We start from the raw sequence: 10,893 nt of genomic DNA on the forward strand, positions 1-10,893 counted from the left end.
TTTTTTTTAATTTCTACTTTCCTCTGGGTTCTCTATCTTCTATTGCTTGACCAATGTTTGAGGGCGCCCCCATGTCTCTCCCCAAATCTGGAAGTTGAGTAATGACTAACGGACATGCCCTGAAATTGAGGGCCATAGACTTGATCAAAACAGATGGGAATTGCTAGTCTGCAGAATAGCCTCCTGTAAAGTGCCTTGGGTAAATGTGGGGCTAATGAGGCCAGGGGACCTCCTGGTAGTGTAAAAAGATCACGTGCCCCACTGGCGTGGCTCAGTGATTGAGCGTCAACCAATGAACCAGGGGGTCACGGTTCAATTCCTGGTCAGGACACATGCCCTGGCTGTGGGCTCGATCCCTGTGGTAGGTGTGCAGGAGGCAGCCGATCAATGATTCTCTTTCATCATGGATTGGATGTTTCCATCTCTCTCTCTTCCTCTCCCTTCCTCTCTGAAATAAAAAACTATATACATTTTTCTAATGAATAAAAAGAAGACCACGTGACTTCCAAATCTGAAGGAACCCGGGACTATTTCTCGATGTCAGCAAGGTGGCAAGAGAGTATCCTAAGGACAGAGATATGATGGCATGCAGAAATTCTCAGCTAACCAATTGTATTGTCATCTCCCCAGGCAACCACTGTGCAGCAGGGGGTGTCATCTGAGTGAGGCCCACAAAAGGAGACCCAGAACGGAAGCACCTGTGGCTGTTTATTCAGCTTGGTCCTGGGACAGAGAGGCTGCATCTACAACAGTGTTTGCCATTTCCTGTTGTGACTCATCTGTGGGTCACGAAATCCAATTGTTGAAGAGCTCAGACATTTTTAACCCGATAGGAGAGCCCAGAACGCAGCCCATGAAGTCAAGTGAAATACTGCTTTGGGAGCAGATTTTCAAGAGCTCAGCTGGTCGTTTTATGTTAAACACATTGACCCATCAGTAATATGCATTCAACAGAGTCCTAACAAATCAGGACTTATCTATTCACTAAAAGAAGATTCTAATAGCACAGCAACTTAGAAATGCTTCTGAAGCAATCAGTTCAACTTACCGTGCGGACTTGAAAATAATATGATTGCTTTTTTTTAAAAGAGATTGTATAATTCAGATACATTTTTCTCTAATTTAGACCGAGCTTCCTCCCATTTGCCCTAAATTAGTTCCAGTTTATGTCAGGGGAATTCACACCAGTGTCCTCGCCTGCTTCGTCACCCTCCAGAATCTCCCTGCCCTGATTCTTCAAAGGTCAACCCCTGAACTGGAAAGACTCCATCTTCCTGCGTTTTCATCTCTCTCTCTCTCTCTCTCTCTCTCTCTCTCTCTCTCTCTCTCTCTCTCTCTCTCTCTCACACACACACACACACACAAACACACACACACCCCCGTAGTGTGCAATTAGCATGAGAGGAGACGTGACTCTTCCTAGCAGACTGGCCCTCAGCAGCGGCTGCAGGGAGCCACAGTGCCTGGGATGCGACACAGCACCCCTACCCTAAGGCTCTTCCTCTGGGGGGTGTATCGTGCTCATTAACCTGGAACACCTCGCCTGCTGGGGGGTGGAGGGGGGGAGGGGGACGGGGACCCCAGAACTCTGCACCTTTTCCATTACCCTGCTTTTTCCCATCGGGTTAACTTTGCTGAGAGCTTCTCCGAATTTACATCTTCCTGTTGCCTCCAACTCCACCTCCTGTCCACAAGGGGTCTTGAATGTAGGAAACCCCTAGTAAATGTTTGCTGAGTCGCATGCTTAGTTCAGTCAAACCCATTTCCACAATGTCATCCTGTCAGTGTCAGAGCTGAAACTCAGGCTCAGGTCTCTCCATCCCCAATCCACTCAAAAGCTACCCTTGGTCCAATGACATTGACTGTGAGCAGGGGTGGCATCCAGTGACCAGGGGATACTGAGTTGTTGGCTTCAGGTTTCTATTCATATTTTATCTTCCTGGGTGTTTTGTTTGCCTGTTTGTTTTGTTTGTTTTTATTAAATAGAAGAAATAAGGGGAGGGAGGGGCCTCTTTCTTCTGGGCTCTGAGAGGGAGCCACAGGCCCTCCTGCCCTGCCTTCAGGGCGCACTGTACTCTGAGCTGGAGGTGGAAGCTGGACAGGGAAGGCACTTGGGAGCTCCAGAGAGGTCAAAGGTCGGAACCTGTGACCCCCTTCACCCTGCCCAGGAAGACTCAAGGGCAGGGAGAGAGACCCTGGGGCCCCAACTACGGCTCACCCCAGATCCTTTCTTACCCCAGAAGGAGGAAGTGGCGACAGCACCCATCCATTGGAGGTGCAGATCTGTGGAGCAGTGACTAGCCCCTCACTCGTGGGCACCCCAGATCTACAAGTTTGTCACTATTATTTTTCAATTGAGAATCTGAGCCAATACTAGCAAAATTAGTCTGTAACATAAGTCTAAGTGTTCATTATAAAATGTTATCCCTGGAAAAGGCTTTAGAAACCAAGTGGACAAGTTTACACATGAGGAAAGGACTAGTAAGGCCTGAAGACACAGGTTCCTTTCATTGTGCATTACAACACATTCCATCCTGTTCGCCACTAATCAGGCCTGGCTTTATGACTGGCTATGCAACAGCCTGAAATTGTTTCAGAGAGAAGTACTGAAACTTGTTTGATTGATTGGTTATTTCATTAATTCTCGCCCGAGGATATTTTTCTCTTGATTTTTAGAGAGAGTGAAAGAGAGAGGGAAAGCCGGAGAGAAACATCGATGTGAGAGAAAACCATTGATTGGTTGCCTTCTGCATGAGCCCCGACCAGGGCCAGGGTCAGGGAAGAGCCTGCAACTAAGGTGCATGCACACCCTTGACTAGAACCGAACCTGGGACCCTTTGGTCCACAGGCCAACCCTCTATCCACTAAGCAAACTGGCTAGGGCTCAAAATCTGTTTTAATAAAGCAGTCATTCCCATGAAGACAATCAGCCAAACCCAACTCCCACGGCCCCTGTCACCCCTGCTTGTTACCTGAGTTTCTGACTCATTTAGTAGCTATTCAGTTTTTCCATTGGAACAGAGCCATGGCCTCAGCTAAGAAAACACGTCTTTGAGGCCAACGAATGTGAGCCGGAGGGAGAGGAATCTGGAGTCACACATTTTTGGCATTCAGAGATAATTCAAGATTCTTCGAGTGCTTTCCGAGTGTAAGCCACCGGGCAAGTGCGTCTTGCTGCCACCATCCTTCCCCTCCAGAAATATTCCGTTGTTGAGACATGTTGCATTGCCAAAATAGTTCTGATAAAAAGCATTTATGCCTGTGGGTTCTATAGAGATACAGCCTCAAGTTAATCAGAGATCCTACATTTTAACATGAATATGCAGAAATTACGGAAAAAAGATTAATAGGCAATTTATAGAAATCCATTATGTAGATGCTCATTAACTCAAAAAACAGAGCAGAAGGACAGGAAACGGCTTCCCAGAGCCACAATGAGGACTCGGATTATCTGTGAAGAAGGGCTTCCTGACAATACCAGACTCGGTTACCAAAATGGTTTTGGAATTTCCTTCTTCAGGACTTTCAAATGAATAGGACTTTAAGACAAAGGAAGACATTTTTGTTGTTGTCCTTGGGGTTTGTTTTTTTTTAATAGCAATTAAAATTCTTAGTGTGCATTCATCAGGACACCTCCAGGAACAGATTCACAAAATAGACCTCAAAATGAACTACTTCAGAAGGCTTGTTAAACTCTGAAACAGGGGACTAGAGGAATCCAGAATATTCTCTGGTGGGGAGACTTCAGATTCAGTAAATAGCAGCAGGGTGCATGGGAGAGGGAGGGGAAACGGCAAAAGGGCGGGGAAAGAAGAGGAGGCTGGGGAAGACCTACCTACTGAGAAGGAGTGCCAATGAGTCTGCACATCCCTCTCTGTCCAGAGCCCTGGCCTCTCCTCTCCAAGCATCTGTGTGCTCATGAAGAAGCCTGTGGCATGCCCCCTACTTCCTCCAAGTATTGTTTCTCAAGGTCGTGCAGAATCAAAGACAACATACGTGGAAAGCTCTGCATTATGAGAACAGCAGTCTTGCTACGTTACTCTTCTAATTTAAATCTGTTTGCCACGAATCCTGTTTGCTTTAGGGCTCCGTAATGAGAAAAGCAAAAGCGAAGGTCACTGCCAGGTTAAGGGGTTTCCTGAGACTGAAAAGGGGCGAGTTCAGTGCCTCATTAGGTCTTGCCGTGTATTGTCTTCTAATTGCTTCTTGTGCGTAAATCTCGCTTTTCCCCAAAGACTCCGAGCTTCTCCGGGATGGAAGCCTTGTTTTTAATTTTTTGTGCTGAGAGTCTCAGTCGACACAGAGCATGTAACAACTTGCTTAGAGCAGCTGATGAATTTATTGGCGGGGAAGGCTGGGGCACCCTCACATATCTCCTCTGGTTGTACCCCAAAGTGTCAGAGAGGGATAACAGAAGAAGTATTAATTTTGAATATGACATATGTAACACAAGATGTGAACATGTTTTTTAATCTTTATCGTTGAAAGCATCACATAGGTCCTCCTTTTCCCCTCAGTAACCCCCTCCAGCCTGCTCCCATCCACCTGCTCCCATCCTCCATGCCCTTACCACCCCTTGTCTGTGGCCATGAGTGATGCATATATATGCACACAAGGTCATTGGTTGATCTCTTCCCACCCACCCTCCCCTGCCTTCCCTCTGAGGTTCAACAGTCTGTCCATGCTTCTATGCCTCTGGGTCTATTTTTAATCATATTTTTGGGGGGAAAAATTAAATTCTATCTTCAAAGCCAAGAAGCTAAACATAACAGTTATATTAAGGAGTTTTATTTATTTAATTTGTGTATTTAACACATATGCTGCTTACCATGTTATAGGCACTAGCCCAGGCATTTACAAACATCAACTCATTTAAATTCCATCTATATAGTAAAAGCCTAAGTGACCATTATGGCAGAATGACCAGTTGCTATGATGCACACTGACCACCAGGGGACAGATGCTCAACCCAGGAGCTGCCTCCTGGTGGTCAGTGTGCTCCTACAGGGGGAGTGCCGCTCAGCCAGAAGCCAAGCTCACGACTGGCAAGCAGAGCAAGGGTGGCAGGAGCCCCTCCCACCTTCACGACTAAGGAACAGCCAGCAGAGTGGTAAAGAGCGAGCAGGTGGGAGGTAAGGAGTGAGGGACCCCAGATTGCAAGAGGGATTCTGGACTGCAAGAGGGTGCAGGCCAGGCTGAGGGACCCCTACCCCCACTCATGCACAAATTTCTTACACCGGGCCTCTAGTAACAACGTATGATAATAAGGTAAGAATTACCTTGTTTTATAATGTGTCCTAGAAAGGAAAAGCAACTTGTCCAAAGTCATACAACTGGAACCTGGAAAACTTTGTCTTGAGAGTCCATGCTCTTGACCAGCGGTCGCCAATCTTTCCTCATGGACCACCAGTGGTCTGCGGACCACCGGTTGGCGACAGCTGCTCTTAATTGTTGTCCCCTGTGCAAGCTAAATCACCTGGGGCAGGGCCATATGAGAGAAAGACAGAGACAGAGAAGACAGGAGTGTGAGAGATTTGAGGGAGCAAGAGAGGAAGAGGAGGAAGAGCTGCCATCTCCAACCTCCAATTCAATTGTTTCCATTTCTGCATCCAAGTAAGCTTGCCTTCTCCCAGGAAAAATATTCAGGAAAGCAGACTAGGGACCGGTGAACTACACACCCAATCCTTTAAAGGGCAGATTCCAAAAGTGGCCCATGTCACTTCTGCTTATATCTGTTGAACAGAACTTGGTCATACATCCACCACCAGCTCAGAGAGACAGGAGTGCAGTCTTAAGCTGGGTAAGGATGTGCCTACCTAAGACTCTGTTGCTGGTTAATTCCATCACTGCAGAAGGCCTCTCCTCTCACCCGGATTCCTGGGACATACAGTATCTGCTTAGAAAGCCCTGTTCCAGGAGGACTTCCTGGACTGCCTTATCTAAGATCACACCCTGACACCCTCTGACCCACTATTCTGCTTTATTTTTCTTCATGAAAATGTATCACTGTCTGCAATTACAGGTTATTTTTATTCTCACTGGTCTCCACCCCACCCCTCAAAGCACGGACTCCACAGGAGCAGGCACTTTATGTCTTGTTCACGGCTACATTGCCAGCACCTGCGTGTTGCTCAGTAATATTTGCTGAATGAATGAATGAACACTATTCTAACTTGTCTCTCTGCCTCTGATCTTGACAATAAAACATGACGGAAAAGAGTTTAGTTATCTTAATGGGTACCAGAGTTTTGTTGTTTGTCCTTTAAAAATGTAGAAAACTACTTTTCACGATAATAATGACACATCTCCTTGGTGTAAAATAAAACCCAAGAGCCTGCGTTGGGCTAACATTTCCCTCATTAAATAGGAGGTAGGGGATAAGAGAAAACAGAAGGCAGGAAACCGGGAGGAGAGGGACCAGAAGGTGTCAGCCATCTTCCTGTGACCCTGCATCTCACTACCATGCACTGCACTGAGCGAATGCGTGTGTGAGTGGGTGCTGTGATGCCTAACAAGGGTTGGGGCTCCCAGCTGGGAAGGCATGAGCAAGATGGTAACGGCACCTGGGGAGTATGGGGTCCCAGAGACAGAGGAGGCCTGGAAAATGCAAGCCCCTCTAGAATTTCCAAAAAATCATGGCATTTCCTAAATGACAGCACATAGCAAGTAAAGTAGAACCCACCTTTTCTGTCAAAACTGTACATTATTTATGCTTCATCACTCATTTGTATACATTTCCATAGAGGTTACGTGGAGACTTTGGTTGGAAGAGGTTAAGGTCATATAATCACAGACTTTTCATCCTTGATATTTCTACTGAACACAAGTCCTCTCTGTCGCCTCTGAAAAGGATCAGGGAAAGGCAGGGTCGTCTGGCCTTCTACAAGCTGCACCCCTTTCATCTGCACCCTTGTGGGGTGGAGTGCAGAGTGAAGCCAGTTGTGGTTGGGTGACCCTTCAGTTCCACCTTCCTTTCTGCCTAATTCATTTTATCCCACCATTTTTGGTATGAAGCTCAGAGCGCAGTTTTGCTGAGGGTACTGTTATTTTAGGAGTTAAGTGTGGGAACAATAGTACATATGAATGGATCGAATGTAGGAGTGCTGGGGACAAACCTGGACAGCTCATAATTCTGCAAGAACTGCACTTTCATTGCAAACCACATGGTCACAGTTATCTATTACTGCATAACAAACCACCCCAAAACTTAGTGACATAACACAAACATCATTTTCTTATACCTACAGTTTTGTGGATTAGGAATCAGGACAGGGCCCAGCAAGGATGATTCATCTCTGCCTCATAAGGTCAAGGGCCTCATGTGGGCAGGGCAGGGTTAGACTTAGAGACTTGAGAGAACAGTTGGTAGCTAGTGAATGGATGGAGGATTCGGACCCTTAACCATACCCTGGTAGCTAATGCTCCTATGTGACCCACTCCAGCACCTTGCCTGCTCCTCCTATAAAGAGGCAGTGTCTGTTTCCTGTGCCCTTGAACCTGAGCTTGGCCTGTGATCTGCTTGGACCCAATAAATGTAGTGGACATGACAGGAGGAGAATTCCAAACTTCCCAAATCTTGCAGCTTTTGCTTTCATTCCCTGGTCTCCCTGAGGCTGAAAGGTTAAGGAGAGAGAAATCCCACATCCTAGTTGTCCCAGCTAAAAAGCCAACCATGTGATGAAGACCATCTTGGATTCCATGACAGCTGAGTGGCATGCCTAGCCAAGATGACCATTCTGGCTGAGCCCTGCCTAGCCACACAATAATCTACATAATAAAAGAGTAATATATAAATTGACTGTACCTTCATAGCGTCCACCAGCCAATCAGGGGTATGCAAATTAACCCAACAAAGATGGCAGGTTGATTTGCATATGCAGATACTGACTGGCTGGGGGTAGGGTGGGACAATTACATTGTCACCATGGTGATGACGCAGGCATTATGCACCACCCCAGCCACTGTGGGCCTCTAGGCAGCATGGGAAGGTGGAAAGGCGGCTCCAGGCCAAAGCGAAGGCAGTGCCGGCAGCCATGGGAATGAAGGCCCTTTCTTGCACAAACCTTCATGCACTGGGCCTCTAGTGAGTACATAAAATTCAGGACTGTAGTTGTTTTCAGCCTTGGAATTTCAGGCTGGTTCCTTACACAGCAATAGATAACTGTTATGATATGCTACGTGTCTTATTCAAAATTAACTTTTTTAAATAACTAGGCTCACTTGCAAAGCTTTCTTCCTGTTTAACCAGTAACTTTTCTCTCTTTTTTCTACCTTAACCCGTGTCTTTAAGGTCTCTGTTTATCTAGCAGATGACACAATATCCAACAATGCAATGCAAAATCAGTGCCAATCAATGCAAAAAGTCAGGGCAGAGTGATTATAATGTAAAATTGCAAATCTTTCTAAATGTGTATGAGATCATGAAGTAGGTGACAGTGATGTGAGAGAAGCCCTTGAATCACGGGAAACTCCTCTGACGAATGAGAATCTGCAGCTGGAATGGTTAACATTTAAAGAAGAAGAAATCCTCACAAATGATGGCACAGTAACTGCTTCCAACTAATTGAATGTCAGGATTTAAGAGAGGCTCTTGGGAAACTGATGAAACTTTCAAATATTTTTGCAATGATGACCCTCTTTATGACTTGCCCACTGAAATCAAATGTAAAAGGATATGGTGGATGAGACCATATAATTTTGTTAGAAAATTATGCTTCTCAAAATCCGCACTTGATTCGGTCCTTTGTTCTAACATTTTTTTTAAATATATTTTATTGATTTTTGTACAGAGAGGAAGGGAGAGAGATAGAGAGTTAGAAACATCAATGAGAGAAAGTCATCGATCAGCTGCCTCTTGCACACCCCCTACTGGGGATATGCCTGCAACCAAGGTACATGCCCTTGACCGGAATCGAACCCGGGGCCCTTCAGTCCCCAAGCCGACGCTCTATCCACTGAGCCAAACCAGTCCAGGCTGTTCTAACATTTAACACATCATTGACCAACTAAAATTTGTTAAATGTAAGGTAAATTAATTTTAATGATTGTCTTACCTTTTTTATAGTTCCAACCAAATCTTTTCACGTTTTGTTCCTATTTTTCACTTAGCTTGACCAACATGGCTCAGTGGTTGAGCATTAACCTATGAACCGGGAGGTCACAGTTCAATTCTGAGTTGTGGGCTCGATCCCCATTAAGGGGCATGCAGGAGGCAGCCAATCAATGATTCTCTCTCATCACTGTTGTTTCTATTTCCCTTTCCCTTCCTCTCTAAAATAAATAAAAATCTATTTTTTAAAAAGTTTTTTTTTAAATAAAACATTAAGTTTGGGGAGGTAGCAATTATTTGAGGAAACCCCTGTGGCCTCTGTGAATAGCTATCACTCCTCTCCCTAACTAACAGGTGTACCCACTGAGGGCAGGTCTCAGAACGTGCTGTCTGACATCCTCTGGACAGTGCACCAATCATCGGACTGTACCGATCGCAGAAACTCACAAATTTGGTAAATGTGACAGCGAATGACCCTCTGATTGACGGCTCACGTGCAGGTTTTGCCAGTGCAGAATGGCACTTTTCCATCATCAATCCCTGAACACAGGAGCTGGCATCTGTGCTTCTCAAAATTGTTCAATGGAGGCCTATTACAAATTTCCTGCCGAGAGCGCGTTCAAAGGCTGAATGCACTTAAAACCAATCCAAGCGTGTCCAGCCGTCCTAGGAAACCAGGCCCGCTCCCCAGGCTGGGCGGGGGGCCGGCTGGGAACAGGTGTGCCACTTCACCGCACAGGAATTTGGAAATGTCAGACACAGAACCACTTTAGAAACTCCAGCTCAGCCCGCCTGGCGGCCCCCTTCTAGACACGTGTCAGCAAGTGCCTGGCGGAGGGGGCATCTGAGAAGGTCTCTCAGCAGTGATTATAAACCAGTTCAAACAAATGGCATGGTAGGCTCTTAAAGAGATGAGGCTTTATTTACAGGGGCGGGGAGTAGGAGGGGTTCCTCTTTCAATTTTGCTCCCCAAAAGAAAGTATATTTTTAAAATATGTTTTGATTGATTTCAGAGAGGAAGAGAGAAAGAAAGAGAGATGGAAGCGTCAATGATGAGAGAAAATCATGGATCATCTGCCTCCTGCATGCCCTACACGGGATTGAGCCCACATCCCAGGCCTGTGTCCTGACTGGGAATTGAACTGTGACCTCCTCGTTCATAGGTCGATGCTCAACCCCTGAGCCACGCCACCCAGCTGGGCAGCAATTACATGTTTTACCATCCGTGAGGTTCGGTCTCTTTTGACTTATCTTGCTCTTCCATCACAAGAAGAACTTGTGAAGAGAGAATCGGGCTGCCTTCCTAACCCTGTGGTTACCAGGGTCCCTTCCCTTCCTTCAGACATTAAGAACGAACACCAGCCCTAACCGGTTTGGCTCAGTAAATAGAGCGTTGGCCTGAGGACTGAAGGGTCCCAGGTTCGATTCCAGTCAAGGGCATGCTACCTTGGTTGCGGGCACAGCTGTTTCTCTCTCACCGATGTTTTTAACACTCTATCCCTCTCCCTTCCTCTCTGTAACAAATCAATAAAATATGTTTAAAAAAAAAAAAAAAAAAGGAACAAACACCAAGCTGGGCTGCAAGTACCCTTTACACTTGACCCCTCCCATCTCCTTGGACACCAGGCGTTCTGCAGCCCAGTCTAGGGCAAATGCAAACAATACTTTCCGTTAGAATAACTTGTATTCAGGAAAGAGGGGAAAAAAAAAAAAGAAAAAAAAGAACAGCCGCTCTGTTGCATCTGTAGCATAGCAGCCGGAGACAAGTTTACCAGCGCTGGCCAACTGGAGCCCGGAGCTGGCCGGGTGAGCGTGCTTTCCCCGCCCCTGGATGAAGTCATGAC

The sequence above is a fragment of the Pipistrellus kuhlii genome, unplaced genomic scaffold (assembly GCF_014108245.1).
Source record: "Pipistrellus kuhlii isolate mPipKuh1 unplaced genomic scaffold, mPipKuh1.p scaffold_m20_p_7, whole genome shotgun sequence".
Classification (NCBI taxonomy): Eukaryota; Metazoa; Chordata; class Mammalia; order Chiroptera; family Vespertilionidae; genus Pipistrellus; species Pipistrellus kuhlii.